The 12,575-nt window shown below is 45.9% G+C and overlaps 1 protein-coding gene and 1 long non-coding RNA gene across 7 annotated transcripts in view; one reads left to right on the top strand and one right to left on the bottom strand.

The window, feature by feature from the left end:
* LOC112673724 (uncharacterized) overlaps positions 1-8,511 on the top strand; it is a 46,227-nt gene extending 37,716 nt beyond the window's left edge. For 2 of the 3 annotated variants that reach the window (XR_003145014.3, XR_007405654.1), the window contains one exon: positions 4,187-8,511. This is a non-coding gene — a long non-coding RNA (uncharacterized LOC112673724). The remainder of the gene's footprint in view (positions 1-4,186) is intronic. The other variant, XR_007405656.1, reaches the window with a different exon arrangement.
* Positions 1-12,575, bottom strand: part of FKBP1A (FKBP prolyl isomerase 1A) — a 31,786-nt gene that overhangs the window by 17,669 nt on the left and 1,542 nt on the right. The window lies entirely within an intron of this gene.

The raw sequence follows: 12,575 nt of genomic DNA, 5'->3' as shown, positions 1-12,575 counted from the left end.
CTAGCACCCCAAAAAGTAAAATTCATAATGTCCAGCACCCAAAATTACCAAGCATGCAAACAAGAGGGAAAACACGACCCGCCATGAGAAGACTAATCAATCAATTCAAACCACTCCAAAACTGACAGAGATGTTAGAATTAGTAGAGGACAGAAAGAGTCAAACCAAACTTCTAGATATGAAAACTATATTGGGCTGGAACAACTGGATGCCCACAGGTAAAAAGTAAAACCTTGAACCTATACTTCACATCATGATCAAACATCAACCCAAAATGGGTAATTGACCTAAATGTAAACATAAACCCATAAAACTTCTAGAAGACAACATAGGGAAATAATCTTTATGACTGTGAGACAAAGATTTCTTAGATAGGAGGCCAAAAAAGCACAAAAGAATAAACTGAACTTCATCAAAACTAAAAATTTCTGCACTCTGAAAGGCACTTTTAAGTGAATGAAAACTCAAGGCAGATTAGGAGAAAAATCTTCACAAATCATAGATCCAATAAAGAACTTGTGTCCAGAATATATAAAGAACTCTTAAAATTCAGCGGTAAGAAAACAAACAGCTCAATTTAAAAAGGGCAAAGATTTGAATTGATACTTTACTGAAAAAAATATCAGGTGGCAAGTAGGCACATGAAAAGATGCTCAATATGATTAGTCACCATAAAAATGCAAATTAAAACGGCTGGGAGATAGGACTACTACTGATTAGAATGAGTACAATTAAAAAGACTGATCATATGCAGTGGTAAGGATGTGGAGGAACTGGAATTCTTACACACTGCACATGGGAATATGAAATGAAACGACCACTTTGGAAAACAGGTTGGCCATCTAAGTTAAACATACACCTCCCATATGACGGGGCCATTCCATTTATCCTGGATAAATGACAGCCATACAAAAAGACTTATATACAAATGTCCATAGCAAACTCACTTGGAATAGCCAAAAACTGGAACAATCCAAACCTCTGCCAACTGGTGAGTGGATAAACAAGCACATCCATATAAAAGGAAACTATTCAGCAATAAAAAAGAATGAACTATCGATAACACGGAACAAAAAAAATCTCAAAATAATTATGCTGAAGCAAACGAAGCCAGACATGGGTCTATACACTGTACAATTCCATGTATATTAAATTTTAGAAAATACAAATTCTGATAGAAAAGCATGCCACAGATTGCTAGGGATGGAAAGAGGAGGTTTTGAAGAATAACAAAGAGACATATCAAAACTTATGAAATCATACACATTAAACACGAGCACATACACATTAAACACGAGCAGTCTACTGGATGTCAATTATACCTCCACAAAACTGTTTTTTTTTTTTTTTAAGTGAAAAAATTAAGATTCACTAAAATCCTACACATGTTTACCTCCTATATCCAACCTGGCAGTGAGTAGCGAGGTACTTCCTCTGTAAAGGGAGGGAGCAAGTAAAGCAGGTGGCTGGTAAAGTCTCAGCCACTGCTCCCATTTTTACTCTGGATATCTGTGTGCCAGGATCTGGAGCCCTTGACCAATGAAAGCACCTGCCAAGCTAGTGCCATAATTTCCTAGAGAAAGCATGCTCTGATGAGAGAAGGCAACTGAGGTTACAGTCAGATATGACAGCTGACACTCTAAGCTCCAGAGGCCACTATTAGCAAAACCCATCACCAGCATGGGCCTCTCTTTGCATTTCTGACTACATACAAACCTATGCCTCATGACCCACAGGCTGCCCAGGACAGCTCTGCATTCTCCATTTCAAGAATTATTGTCTCTCCTGATTGAAGGCAGCTTGAGGTCACAAACCTGGCCTTCAGTCCTACGTCTCTGCTGCAGTAGGCTCAACCCCTGGTACCCTCCAGACCAGCAGCACCTTTAAGAGTGGTTTCGCCTGCACAATCTTTAAGAACCAGCAGGACAAGCATAAGGAATCTTATTTAGAATCTCTTTCCTGTATGGGAGGAAGACTCTGAGGGGTAATCCCAGAATGACAGCTTTTACTTTCAGCACCTTTAAATTACTAATCAGGGAGGGAAAAAAATGCAAAAATTTGAGAGTCTCTGGTTAAAAGCACAAAGACCATGAAAAGAGCAAACGCTATGGTTGCATGAGAGACCAGTAAAGCAGCCTTTGGCTGTTGAAAGCGTTGATGTCACCTTCATCTGAGTTTCCTCCCAAACAATTCAGCTGTTCTTGGGGGGAAGAACCAGACTCAAATCCTTAGAGAAGGAGCAGGAGAGCTTAAAAAAAAAAAAAAAAAAAAAAAAAAGGATGTGGAGAACAATCTCAAGTTCACCTCCCCCACAGCTGCTCTTTCCTGGAGCTCGCCTGTTTCAGGGTGTGCTCGCTCAGGAGGAACCAGGAAAGGCAGACGTGGCCAGTGGCTGCTGAGCAAATGCCCTTGCACCGTGCTCCTGGTACTCAGTGCAAGTCATGGAAGCAGTGGTGAAGACCCAAGGCCAGGGTCTGGAGATTCAAGGGGACCACAGGGTAATTATTTCACTAATAACGCAAGAATGCATCACGGAAGGCAGAGCCCCTGTACCCTCTCCAGGGTGGGGAGGAGGACTGCAGAAGGATCTGTAGTGAGGGCTACACACCTGTGGCACTTAAAGCTCATGACTCACAATGTGGTTTTCAGTTGCTGATGGTATCTTTGCAGGTGGTTTTCAAAGGCAGGATTTTACAGGGTCCAAACTACAGAGAATCTTAAAATTAAAGACAAAAAGCCCAAAACTAAGTCCAACAACAATAACAATAAAACAGAATATCCCACACTCCAAACTTGCCAAACAAAATAAAGCTCTTGCCATTTACCGATGGGAGAGGGAGAATGGACTTTGGCTTTCGACTCAACAGGTATTTTCTCAAGTATAAAAGAACAATGGTTGAATGGAGGAGGGGGAACCAAACTGAAAATTACTTATTTTTCTGTAGATTTGCATTTGAAGCCACCATTCCCAAATGGATGTACTGACCTAGGTGCAAATGGGCATACTGACTCAGGCATGGCTCTTTCCCTTCCTCTATCTTCTTATCTACAGAAGCTCCCTCAACCGCCTTTTACTTAACTGCCTTGCCAAAGACTCCTACACACCACAGCCTGCACAGCTCCAGCACAGCAAAGGAGCCTTCAGCCCCGTCTCTAATCACCTCCAATTCTTCTTCCCCACGTGCACTTTATGCTTAGGAAGGGCCGGTCAGCTATGTTACCCGCAAACTCATTTATGTCAGTTACACTTATTGAGGACAGGAAACATAAACAGTATGCAAAGAAATGAACTGAGTGTGAACAGAAAAAGAGTGGTCAGCTGACTGGAAAGACTCAACAAAGGCAAGTCACAAAAAATACTCCTAGTGAATATGTGTGTGTGTGAATAAGACTAATGTATGTTTGAAGAAAGAAATCTTAAAACTCTAGAAAGGTTTGGGGCACCTGGGTGGCTAAGTCAGTTGAGTGTTTGACTAGATTTCAGCTCAAGTTATGATATTAGGGCCTGGGGAATCCAGCCCATGTCAGGCTCCCAGCTCAAAAGGGAGTCCACTTGAGGATTTTCTCTGTGTCCCTCCTCTCCTGCATGTACGCATGTTCTCTCTCTCTCAAATAAATAAACCTTTACTCTTCTTAAATATTTCATTTCTTTATTTGAGAGACAGAGAGAGAGAGAGAGAGAGAGAGAGAGAGAGAGAGAGAGAGCATTAACAGGGGGAGGGGCAGAGGGAGAAGCAGGCTCCGCACTGAGCAGGGAACTTGATGCAGGGCCGGATCTGGAGATTCCAGGACCACGACCTAAGCCGAAGGCAGATGCTTAACCAACTAAGCCACCCAGGCACCCTTCTAACAAATAAATCTTAAAAAAAAAAAAAAAAAAATCTAGAAGGGTGTGGCACTGATATGACCTCACAATAGTCCTTACTGTTTTGACTTTAGAAGAATCCAAAACTAGATTTTCGCAAGAACCTTGATGGGAAACTACTCGAAGAGCCACCCTAAAAGACATGGGCCTTTAGTAAATGATTTATGCTTGGATTTGAAATAAAATGTTTAGAGAAGTCATGCCACTTTTATAGTCAACTATCCACTTGCCCCATCATAATGAGTGAAAAGAGATTCTCCACCCGGCAGTAGCTAGCTAAGAGTTATGAATTCAAAGCCTATGTCTTTGCTCCATTTCCAGGCCTCTGTGGTTGCATTCCCTGGGCAACCTTCCTGAATTGGGAGTTCTGAGAAGCCCATGCACGTGGTATGATCAAACGTCAAGTGCCTACCCAAAGAGGGAGCCAGCTTCTTCTTCCCCCATCACAGAAAACAAGTGTAAGGACATACCCCATCTCTTATCTGGAAATACTCCTAACCTTTTGCTAAATCTCTTTCAATTCTATGACCAAAAGTATATTTTCAAGAAGGCCCCATGATGGGAAGAACGCACAGGATCCCAGAACATGAACTACAATTCATGTCCTTGTGGGCATGCCTTTCATTTCCCAATTTATCACAATACGAATAAAAGGACTGCCACATTATATGTCATGGGGCTGGGGTGGAGCAGGTGGAGATGCATAGAAGGAAAACAATACTTAACAGTGGCTATTTGGTAATGGTAGAAATATGCATGATCTTCAGCTTTTCTTTTTTTCTGTTTTCCAGAAAACACAGAAGCGGGAATCTGTAGGGTATATGGGATTAAAGGCATGAGTTCTGGGGCTTGGCTCCAGATGATCACAGCATTCCTCCCCCAACCCCCAACCCCATATCCCTGCTTCTGCCCTCTTTCTCCTACAGTTTAAACTTGACACGGCAGCTAGAAGGACATTCTCCTAAAAAAATGTCAGACCCTACTACTCCTCTGCTCAAGGCCCTCCCTTAGCTCCCCATCTTACTTAGAATAGAATCCAAGTCCTAAAAATGGTCTACAAAGCCCTGGAAGAGCTGCCACCCCACATGGCATCCCACTGACTTCATCTCTGATTACTCTCACACACTTCTCCACTCCAAGAACACGGTTTCTTTCTGTTCTCTATAGACACCAGGGATACTATCACCCTGGGTCCTTTATCCCTGCTGTTCTCTCTCTCTTTTTTTTTTTTAAAGATTTTTATTTATTTATTCATGAGAGACGGGGGGGGGGGGGGGGCGCAGAGACAGAAGCTCCATGCAGGGAGCCTGATGTGGGACCCGATCCGGGGGCCCCCAGGACCACACCCTGGGCTGAAGGCGGCGCTAAACCGCTGAGCCACCTGTGCTGCCCCATCCCTGCTGTTCTCTAAGATGCTCTTACTGCATAGTCACATGGACCACTCCCTAACCTTCTTCAGGTCTTGTCTCAAATGTTACTTTCTCACTGAAGTCTTCCTGGGTCTATCTAAAATCTCAACCTTCTCCTGTCCCCTCCTCTGCACTGACTAGCTAATGTACAATATATTTTTGCTAATCAGTCATATCTGTTATTTTCTTTCCTACTACAGTGTAAGATCTATGAGGACAGGCACCATGATGTGTCTTTTTCATTCCTATACTATTGGTGCTTAGAATAGCGCCTTGCACAAAAGAGATGGTGGGTAAGTACTTGCAGAAAAACCAAAGGCTCCCTTTCCCCCTCCACACACTTGGCAAGCTCTCCCCTCCTGCCAGCCAAAGCCATACACATCTAAGACCACATGGCACTTCCACCCAGGTATGGGCGGCTCAGGGCACTTCTCCTGTAAAAGTAGGCACAGGGGGGATCCCTGGGTGGCGCAGCGGTTTGGCGCCTGCCTTTGGCCCAGGGCGCGATCCTGGAGACCCGGGATCGAATCCCACGTCAGGCTCCCGGTGCATGGAGCCTGCTTCTCCCTCTGCTTATGTCTCTGCCTCTCTCTCTCTCTCTATGTGACTATCATAAATAAATAAAAATTAAAAAAAAAAAAAAAAGTAGGCACAGGGGAAGGCACTCCCTCAAGGTAAGCATCTCAAGGGCAGAGCCGAGGCTTTTCCTAGCTCCTAACACGTTTGTTGAATGACTGAGGGAAGGGCTTGGCGTGCTGCTTTGTATGTAGTAGGTGTGAGAGGAAGTAGTCACAATTTTATTAATCCACAGGGATGGGGCAAAGTCCAAAACCTAAGTATTTTCCTTCTTATTCTAACTTAAGGGAAACAGACATACTATGCCAAACCTAACAAGAATATGGGCTTTCCCCATTCCAGCTAGATCCTAAATGACCACTATTCCAACAGTCCCTGTGTGACTCCATGCCAGGTGCTGATGGGGAGAGACCCTGGAGAACACCACCAGTGTGGGTCTAGTCTCTTAAGGCCTGCAGTCTGCTGGGGAAAGAGTGGAGGCCACTGTACTCAGACTGCCTATGAGGAAGACCAAGAAGGAAATAGATGGGTGCCACTGCTGGACAATCAGGCACATGTGGTGTGCTTGTGTGAAAAACCATTCAGCCAAGGGTCAGTCAGGAGAGACTCACTGACGGCTGCCATGGAAGCTGTGCTTGATAAGAGCCTGCCTGTGGTGGGGAGCAGCAGCAGGGTGGTGGCACAGAAACACAGAGCCAGAGAGCTCCCTGGGTGGGATGGGCTCAGTGTGTCAGAGGAATTGAAGGTAGGCCAGGGAGGTCTGAGCTCCTGGAAGGGGACGAGTAAAGGCAGCAAGAGCAGAGACAGCAGTCCCAGCAGTGGACTATTTCTCCTCCTCTCTCCTTTCTCCCCCTCCCCCTCCACTGCTAGAATGTATCCTACCGAAGTTAAAGGGAGCTGGGGGAAGGAATATGAGGACTCAGCTGAGTTCTTCAGTAGGTAAAAGAACAGAGGAGGAAAAAGAGAAATAAAAATAAACAAACATCACCATGAACACCAAAGGGAGAACTGGATAATAAGTTATCCAAAACACCCTTGGCCTTTTCCATGAGAAATAGCAGGTAACAATACTCTTTTTAGAGAGAAAAGCAATTCCTAGCTTACAGATAACAATTAACCCAGCTTACAGATAACAACCCATGAGCACTTCATAAAATCAGTTTAACACGACTCCACACCTAACATGGGGCTTAAAACACCACCTCGAGATGAAGAGCTGCATGCTCTACTGCCAGGCACTCCACAAAATCAGTTTTTAACCACCAAAAATGTTCAAGTTCAAAAGCCTATGGATGAATGGGTAAATCTTATGGTACATAAATTATATCCAATAAAGCTATTAATGGGGAAAAAAAAATCAATGAGACCCACTGAAAGGATACAGAGCTCTTAGGAGAGATGACTGATGCCAGGACCAGAGGAGGGGAACTAAGGAGGTGATTAAGAAACAAGGGGAACGTATCAAAAAGGTATCAGAGGCAGCCCAAAGGGGCTCCTAATAGCCAAATCTGGGATAATGTAAATATCAAAAAGAATAATGATTATCAATGATTCTAAGCTCTGAGGAAATTTATGATTCCACAGTATATTAACAACAACAAAAAACCCATAAATAAGTAGATGGGGGAGGGGCAGTCATTTGCCACCACCAGAGATGACAAAACAAGTTCTTCACTTTAAAATTTGACAATTAAAGGAAAAGAATTAAGCTTTACCCTATTTTATAGAATAGCAGCTGATAAATGTAGGAAGTATAAAGGAATTTTAAAACTGCCACTTTGTAAATGCCAATGAAATGGTATCTTCCAGCAAGAATTATCAATGGTGTCAATGCCAGAGGTGAAAGGTGGATGAGGATTAGACAGAGGCATGATGCCCAAGAACCCCACATATTGTCTGCTTACTGCAAAGGGGAAAGTGTACCTTTACAGAAAAGATGAAATTCAGCATCACAAAAAGGGATGTTCCCCCATGGTGTGCTGGGTATGAAGCATATAGCACCCCATATGAAGTGACGGAAGACAGCACCAGGCCGGTGTCGGAGAAGTCCAACAACACCAGGAGACAATAAGGGACAGACGTAGGGCATTCAGTAAGGGAACAAGCCTGCTCTCTGAAAAATTAGGGTCATTACGAAAAAAACCTGAGTAAGGATTCTTCTAGGTTGATACTAGAAACAATATCCAACTACAATGAATAAACCTTAAAAGAATGCTGGCTATTAAAAAAAAAATAAACGCTTTAATTACAACTGGGGTGGTTTCAATATGAATTTGGCTTTAGGTACTATCAAATCATTTTAAATCTTCTTAAGTGTGACCAGTAGGAGGATAAGGAGAATATTCTCATTTTTAGAGCACACTCGAGTATTTATTTTTTTTTAAGATTTTATTTATTCATGAGACACAGAGAGAGAGAGAGAGAGGCAGGCAGAGACAGGTAGAGGGAGAAGCAGGCTCCATGCAGGGATCCTGACATGGGACTCGATCCCGGTCTCCAGGATCCTGCCCTGGGCTGAAGGCAGCGCTAAACCACTGAGCCACCCGGGCTGCCCAGATGCTCGAGTATTTAAAGGTGAAGTGTCATGATGTCTGCAGCTGAAGTGACTCGGTGAACAACCCATAGATTATACACACACACACACACACGCGCGCGCGCGCGTTTTCTCTAAGAAGACAGAAACGGCAAACGTGACAAGATGTTAACCATCACAGAATCTAGGTCATGGGCACAGGGGTATTTATTTGGATGTTTCTCTATGTCTGAAAACTTCACAAGTCAGTTACACATACAAGCATGCTATGTTCATTGTTCGGTTCATTTAAGACACATGAGCCTTCTGCTCTTATCCATGAAAAGATCATGGGACACTGGCCTGACTGTGTATGCTGGTAATCACAGTTCCAGAGAAAAGAAAATAAGGCTTCCACAGCAAGGTCTATTTCCAAAATGTTAAAATTGCATTATGTTAAGGAAACGAAGACACCCTGGGATGGCAGCTGGGGACGGGGGATGGGGGGGGCAATACAACAATACAGCGGGATGCAGACTTGTTTAAGAGCTGTGTTGCACACCTGAAACCAGTGAAACAGTATAGGTCAGCTATACTTCAGTTTAAAAAAAGAAAAGGACTGGCACTTTGACTTGCACAGCCAGACTGGTATAGCCCAACCCTGCCCCTCTCATGCCCACCAGGAAACAAGGGAAACAAATGCTAACAGCCTCCCTGAGTACACCCATTTAGATCAGCTGCAACTTTCTTAGCCAATATGTTCTATTCTGCAGGCAAGGTGTAGGCCTGTTTGAACATGAATACTCACTCAGATCTATCTTATCAGTGCCTACTTCCCTATGTGTAAGGAACAGAGGATGAGGTCTCAGCTCCAACCCTGTCCTGTGAGTGAATTTGGGCCACTCTAGGGGCTGAGTGTTACCACTGGGACTCTACCTTTCTCCCACTCTAGGCATCCTAGGTGGTGCTGACTGGCCGAAGGACCGATAGGGATACATCATCACTCAGTGCCTGGGACACTGGCAGCCTTAACGACCTTATGTGCACTAAGACGTGGCTGTCACTGCTCCCCGCCCCAAGGAACGCACTTGCCCCCAGCAGGTGTTGTTACTCCCATTTTACAGATGGCACACAGAAGCTGAGACAAGTGGGACAATTTGTCCAAGCTCTCATAAGTTACAGGGCAGAGGCAAGATGTGAAATCCACTCAAGGATGCTACACCCCTCTTGGTGGGGCTCACTGTCCACCTGGCACCACCTCTTCCCTCCTGGCCAGGCCAGCACACTACATACCCAAGATACAACCAGAGCCCTGTTTCTGTCCCTGCCCATAGAAGGTCAGTAGCCCAAAGGAAGTGGGCCCATTAAAACCCAAGTCAGGGGCACCTGGGGGGTGCTCAGTCAGTTAGGTGTCAGCCACCTTTGGCTTGAGTCATAATCCGAGTGTCCTGGGATCGAGCCCTGCATTGGACTCCTTGCTTAGCCGGGAGCGTGCTTCTCCCTCTCCCTGCTGCTCCCCCTGCTTGTGCACTCTCTGTCAAATAAAAATTTTAAAATAAACGCATAAATAAATAAATAAATCCAAGTCAGCTCCTGACCTTCTAATGGCTGCCACCTCACTGAGGATTCAGAATGCCAGTGCTCTTAAACCAACCTACAAGGCCCCACCATCACCTCCTTCTCCCACAGCTTTCCCCTCACACCATCCAGTCCAGCCACACTGGTCTCCTTGCTATTCCCCAAACACACCAAGCATGCCCCAGCTTCAGGCCCTCTGCCTGAGACTCTTCCACAATGCTCACTCCCAACCTCCTCTGGGTCAATATTAAAATGGTCATTTTGTCAGAGACCTTTGCCAACCACCCTCACCAAAAGCAGTAACCCCTCCCCATGCCTGCACTCTGCTTCCATCTCTCCACAGCGCTTCTTGCCACCTGACATTCACACCTGCAAGCTACTGGCCACATCACCCCAGGGAAGCCCCAGCAGATTAAGTCTTTGCCTATGCTGTTCACTAGTCATGCCCCTAGAGCCTGGCTTGCTGCTGATGCTGCTTCATAAACACCTGCTGTAGGAAGTAAAAGGGTCCTGTTGCAGCCCTGGCCGAACAGTGCCAGCCTGTCTGACCGAAGACGCCATGGGGTGGAGGCAAGGGGAAGGACCAGTCTGTGGAGACTCTACTGGGGGTAAGCCTTCCTCCGAACACCAGAAACAGCAGGGAGGGTGGATGGAATAAAGCAGAGAAGAGAGGGGAGATAGGGGTTAAAGAAAAACAAGGGGTTGGAGACAGGGGCTGCAAGAGAGTGGCCACCTCAGATGCCCGCTAAGTGGACCTGCTGACAAGATAGGGCTGAGGGACCTCTGGTTTTTCTCATATAGAAGCCAGGCTACTGACAACTTAAACCCAATCCCAAGGATGAAATGTTAACTACTTTTTAAGAGGATAAAAAAAGAATTCCTTCAATCCACTTGAGGTTGCTCTGACAATGGCAGGCATGTGGCCTGCTGATATGAGTAAAAGCGACATAAGCCTAGCTGTGTGTCAGACCAAGTTCAACAATAAAGATGACGAAGCTACTGAAGGCAAGGAAGGAGCTGTGAGAATCCACTTGATCCTCAAGGCACATACTTGGCAGGTTATCCTGCCACCTCCTTCCTCCCACCTCGATGCCTGTCATGCTACTAGGAGGTGCTTGGCTGGTGACAGCAAAGTTTTCATTTTCCCTTCTGGCACCACAGAGAGGTGACACAGGCCTTTCTTTGAAGCCATGCGCATGCTGTGCTCCGCTAGAGGCCACAGAAGGCACCAGAGTGAGCCTTGAGAGTGGCCTCGAGGCTGTAACTGGCAACCACCAGCAGCACTTGAAATGTCCATGTGGTCAAAGTCAGTCTGTGCTATGCAGATCTCTCTGGCGGCTGCGAGGGGATTTTGGCTATCTTACTTCCACGGCTATTTCTTTGGACCGGCTCCGAATCAGCAGCGGTGGATACCAGGCCACAGCAGGCTGGATCAAGAGTGTTTGCCTGACCCGAACCTGGGTCAATCAGATTCTTCCTCCCAGGAATTGTAATCACTGGAGTCACACAGCCAAGCAATGTGAGGAACTGGGCCCAGGGGTGGAAGGGCACGCAGGGGACTTCCAACAGTCACCACTTGGGAGAAGCAGAGAAAAAGAAATCTGACAAGGGAATGTTGAGGCAGCCAAGCAGAGAATAACAGGGATGAAAACCAGGGGTATTAGGAGCATTTCTTCTTCCTTCTTGAGGCCCAGGGGGGCTTCATGCCTGTGAAGACCCTTAAGTCCTGAGGGTGCTCCCCCACCCCCATCATGTTCCTTCCAGATGAAGTCTGTTCCCACAGGCTTGAAAGCTTTCACTGCTATAGATGAAATCTCAAAGCGCCTACCCATTCCTCTCACGCCCCCACAGGTCTCAAACAGGTTCTTCCTGGGAGGCTGGTGGCAAAGACCCGCAGGAACAAAGCCGCCTGCCCAAGAACAGCCTATTCTGTGAGCAAGAGGCAGAGCTGGCTTCTCACTAAGGCGTCTTTGTAGAGCTTATCAAAAATGAAATAAAAAAGAAAGCTCTTGTCCTAGTGCACGCCAGGGTCCTGCTGCTGTTCTGGGAACGTGTGGGTGGGTGCCACCCTCAAGGAAAACACAGACTGGGAGAAGAGGCACTGGGAGCCCTGATGGTGTTCTGGGTCCCACGACCATCTGTTCTCTTAGGAAAGGCTCCAGACATGCTGTGTGGGGACGTTTCACCAAAAGGCACAGTGAAACATGGCTCTGCCTACATGCCGTGGATCCAATCCTGCTATCAGCACCAGAAGATGGGTAAACCAAGGATGAGGGACACAGACTTGGGAGTGAGACAGATACAGCCAATCATCCTAACATGGCTACTTATAATATGGGGGGTGGGAGAAGTCACCTCATCACCTGAGTGCCAGCATCTGCCCTAGCTGGCTGTGGGAACTGAATAAACTGCCTACTCACCCTAGCACTGTGAAAGGCAAGGCTTACTCTTTTCATCACACTGATCAAAAGCGACCCAACAGACAAGCTTTCCTCCATTAGAGCGCCTAGGCTCAGGTGCTGACCGCAGCCTACAAAGACAGCCGTTTAAAATGTCAAAAGCACCTTCCAGTTTCATTTTATAGGCACGAGAGAGAGTTCCCTACTCTTGAAGATGGGTTTTAATACTTCCTCCT

Source organism: Canis lupus, chromosome 24, assembly GCF_003254725.2.
Source record: "Canis lupus dingo isolate Sandy chromosome 24, ASM325472v2, whole genome shotgun sequence".
In the NCBI taxonomy this organism is placed as follows: Eukaryota; Metazoa; Chordata; class Mammalia; order Carnivora; family Canidae; genus Canis; species Canis lupus.
The sequence above is the reverse complement of the archived record's forward strand: the minus strand, read 5'-3'. Positions and strand labels throughout refer to the sequence as shown.